This window comes from Camellia sinensis, chromosome 2 (assembly GCF_055761805.1).
Source record: "Camellia sinensis isolate YWXY chromosome 2, ASM5576180v1, whole genome shotgun sequence".
In the NCBI taxonomy this organism is placed as follows: domain Eukaryota; kingdom Viridiplantae; phylum Streptophyta; class Magnoliopsida; order Ericales; family Theaceae; genus Camellia; species Camellia sinensis.
In genome coordinates this window covers 209,762,561-209,767,436 of record NC_138962.1, presented here as the reverse complement: position 1 = coordinate 209,767,436, position 4,876 = coordinate 209,762,561, and positions in this window count along the sequence as shown.

The following is a 4,876-nucleotide window of genomic DNA, read 5'->3' as shown; positions in this document are numbered from 1 at the left end:
ATGTGTGTAGTACTACTAGGCTTGTTTGTGCAAATCTTAAATCTGATAATTAATTAGCTTTCAATCCCATGATTAAGGTTATTTATCATTGATCACTTTGAAAACGACGAAGGTTTTATATAATTTCGCCAACAAAGAATCAAATTTTATTTCTTTATTTTTTTAAATAATAATATAAAATTTTATACCATCAAATTATATGTCTTAACCCACCACCAACCCGTACGATTACAAAATCGATGAGTTGATTTGAATATTTTGTCAATATATACTATTATGAACTATAAAATCAAAATAAAATGAATGGTTGATAATATGTTTGTGTTCAAGAAGCAATAACGAGAGAGACATGGGCAATGAGGAGGCAGCGAGTAAAAAATTGAGAAAATCAAAACGATGTTATTCATATAAGTATTAGTAGGTTAGATTAGTTTTTTTGACGTATTTAAAATTTTACGCTGCTTATAACTCAACCTACATATATCAAACTATCAACTCGCCATCATGCAATTGGTGAAATAGGTCACTAAAGATTAAGCAATTTTGGCGAATTTTTTGCACAACCTTATTATTATTGACAACATGCAATTTTGGTTCATTCCCTTGATAATCACTCTCACGTCACTCTAATATCTTCTCATGTATTGGTCATGCATCTTTTCTCTTTCTTTTTAAGAAATAATAATTTTAAAGTACTATAAAAACTTAATAAGAATTTTACGATCATAGTGTAGTAGAGAGTGTGTAGTGGATTATAAGTATATTAGTAGCCAATTTGTAGATTGCACTCATGGAAGTGATCCAAAGTTAGAAGGAAGGTGGCAACAATGGTACTATATATTTAGAAAAAATTATTGAAGGAGAAGTTAATATAACTTATCTACAATTTTACTTATAATTTAAACATGTAGACAAAATATATTTTACTTATAATTCATGATGCACTACACCTTACATACATTATTTTTATGATAAAATTATGAGTGATTCTTCATTATTTTTAGAATTATTATGGGTGACAATGGTCGATCGACATATCCTATTGATAATGGCCCCACAATTTGAAATACTTGTCTGGATCTTGATTTTTTAAGGCAAAGGGTATGGTTGGCAGGACCCACTTGCATGTTGATAGGGTTCGGTTGATGGTGCTATCTTGTTAAGTTGATAGAAGGAAGTTAACTCAAGAATGTTTTTGGGAGTAGTTATTTAATTTTTTATTAAAAAAATTATATAAATATAGGGACAAATTGACTTTTTTGGAAGATGAATTTTATTTATTTTAATCTATTGCTAAAATTGGCTTAACAATTAAGAATTATATCGGTTCTCAATTGTTTTTTTAAATATATTATTTAATTATGTAAAAATATCGAACATGTATTTGGAAACATAATTTAATTATTAGAAATGCATTAGCATAACGCCTCTATCTACTTATCTTAATGATATTTTAACTATTACATTATGTAAAAATTTCAAAACGCAAATCTTGAAAAAATGACTAGGAATTTTTATTTAGTGATTGGGTAATCTCATTTTATCATGTGAGATTGTGGTTCGACTTCTATAAATCTTTGTAATTACTCAATAAAAAAAACTCTACAAATAATACAATAATTAAGATGATAATAAAACTTACGATAAAAAAAAATTAAAGACTAAAGCGGAGAAAGTTACAGTGAAACTTTCTTCTTGAGAGTTAGAAGAGAAAATTAAAGAAAAGAAAAAGAAGGAGAAATAGAAAGAAATCAAAAGGAATTCAAATTTATCATTTTGAACTTGAGAATTGAACACTTATGTGATTTAGAGAATCTTAAGTGAGATGCTTAAGTTAAACTAAAATCGTTAAACTATAATTACTTAGTAAATTCTCTTTCTTAGAGAGTAAGCATGATTGGTTTGAATTAAACTTGATCTCTAAAGCTAATGAAACAGTAAGTGGCTTAAGCTAATTAGTTCTTACAACGAAAGAGAGAATGGAGAAAGACGGAGAAAGTTAGAGAGACTTTTTTTTTGGAGAGTTAGACCACCTCTAACATTTCATCAAATTGAGCATCAGATTTAAATTTGATGAAAAAAGCCACTTTTTCTCTCTTTAATAGTTTCACCAAACTGATATCAAATTGAGAACGAAGCAAAACTTTTACCAAACTGAGGAGCTGGGTGAGATTTCACCATTTTACTGTGTGTTTACGTTGGAGTTGGGTCCCACCGTCTGACCGGTTGACCCATCGGTCTACTGGCGCATACAAAGCTGCTTCAAGTTCAAAAGTGGACAAGTCCTTGCACAGCAAAATTCAAAATTGTACATAGGGAGGTTGGTTCTTGTTAGGCATTCCTTTAATCATTCAAATCATAATACCCAAATAGGAAAAAGGTCATATAATTTCAGTTTTGCATTTTCTATACTGTGATTGATTTTACAGGGCTTGGTTGTTCATCTGTTGGAGCTGGAGCTTTCTATGAGCATAGACTTTTTAAACCATCTGGACAGGTTTTGGTCAAAAATGATTATAGTTGGAATAAAAGTAACTCTCTCTCTCTCTCTCTCTCTCTCTCTCTCTCTCTGAATTGTGATTTCAATTGTCAATAAATAACTCAAAATATATGTTTCTACAGGAGCAAACATGCTATACTTGGAGTCACCAGCAAGAGTTGGTTTCTCTTATTCAGCTAATAAATCCTTTTATACATTAGTGAACGATGAAATCACAGGTTTTTCTTGAATAAATCTTAATTAACAACCAAAAAGGATAATCCATGCTTCCAAGAATTCTGTATCTGAATCCACAAGTCATAGCCTACATCTGTAATGGATGGAAAAAGAAATAGGAAACGAATTGGGAACAGAAAGGGAGGGAAAAAAAAAATTGAGTTGCCTTGCTCGGTCGATCGGCTGGTCGTCCCACCGAACGTCCTCAGTGTTTTTATGTACACTACAGTGCAACAGTTGGAGCTGCTCATATCAGATTGAGAAAATTGCTTTTTTTTTACTCAAATTTGGTGAAAAATTTACTAAACCAATGGAAATGCTCTTAGAAGAGAAAGTTAGATAAATGAAATAGAAATAGGAAGAAAATAAAAAAGAATTCAAATTCATCATTTTGGACTTGAGAATTGAAAACTTAGGTAATTTAGAAAACCTTAAGTGAGGTACTAAAGTTAAACTATGATCATTAAGGTATAATTACTCAGTAAATTCTCTTTCTTAGAAACTCATAAAGATTAGTTCGAGTTAAATTTGGTCACCTATGCTAATGAAACAATTAGCGGCTTAAGTTAATTAGTTCCTATGACAAAAAAGAGAAAGATGGAGAAAGACGAAGAAAGTTAAAAAAAAAAGTTTCTTCTTGAGAGTTAGAAGAGAAAGGGAAAAGAATGAGAAATAGGAAGAAAATGAAAATGAATTCAAATTCAGATTTTTAGACTTGAGAATTGAACACTTAAGTGATTTAAAAAACCTTAAATAAGGTGCTTAAGTTAAACTAATATCGTTAAATTATAATTACTCAGTAAATTCTCTTTCTTAAATATGATTGGTTTGAGTTAAACTTAATGCTAATGAAACAATAAGTGGCCTAAACTAATTAGTTCCTATAACAAAAAAGAGAATGGAGAAAGACGGAGAAAGTCAAAAAAAGTTTTAAAAAAATGTTTCTTCTCGAGAGCTTGAAAAGAAAGTTAGAGAAAAAAAAGAAAAATGGGAAGAAAATCAAAAGGAATTCAAATTCATCATTTCAGACTTGAGAATTGAATACTTAGATAATTTAAAAAACCTTAATTGAGGTGTTTGAGTTAAACTAAGATCGTTAATGCCCATTGTCTACATTCCCAACAACCACTATAAGAAAAAGCACATTCGACGACTAAATTTTCTGACTAAAAAAATTTGATCGTTGAAAATATAGCTTTCAGCGACCAAAACAGTATTAGTAGCCAAAAGTCTACAATTGACACAATTTGTGACTAAAAATAAGTTTGGTCGCTGATTATATGGGTTTTAGTGACTAAAAAATTTTTAGTAACCCAATGTAAAGCTTTTTGGCGATTAAAAAAATTTAGTAGCCAAAAGTCTATAATTTGCGACTAAAAATAAGTTTGGTCGCTGATTATATGGGTTTTACCGACTAAAAAATTTTAGTAGCCAAAAGTCTACAATTGGCGACAAAAAAATAAGTTTAGTCGCCAAACGTGGTCATTTTTAGCGACTAAAATTATTTTGATTCCTAAAAGTAAATTTTTTATTTTTATTTTGCTAATAAATAGTTTATTTTACATAAATTATGTAATAAAATAATTATATTTATACATATACTTTTATATAAATATGGGTGTATGTACTATATAAATAATATATGCCACATATACAGTTATGTGGTGCATAAGGTTTATGTTGCGGGAGGTTGGTGGTTCGAGTCTTCGCAAGAGCAGATTAAATTATTCTGCAACAAGTTTTTTTTTTTTCCTTCACGTTTGAAGCTTTTGGCGACTAAAAGTTGGTTGACGATTACATGACTACTGGCAACTAAAACATTGGTCGGTAAATGTATAATTTTAAAAAAATATAATTGACTATTGCCGACCAAAATTTTGACCGCTAAAGACTTGCTTTTTGGTGACCAAAGGTTTTTGGGTCGGCAAAACCCTCCAATACCTTTCCCGATAGGGTTTTAGCGATAAACGTAGCGACCAAAAATTTTGGTCGCAGAATGTCATTGACAACCAAAAAATAGACAATTGACGACTAATATTTTAGTAGCTAAAAATGACTTTTTTGTAGTGACCCATTACCTCTTTCGGATTCCTTTTCTTTGACTTTATTGCCAACTTTCACACCTTCAAGTTTAGATTTGTGGTCCACTTTTAATATGAG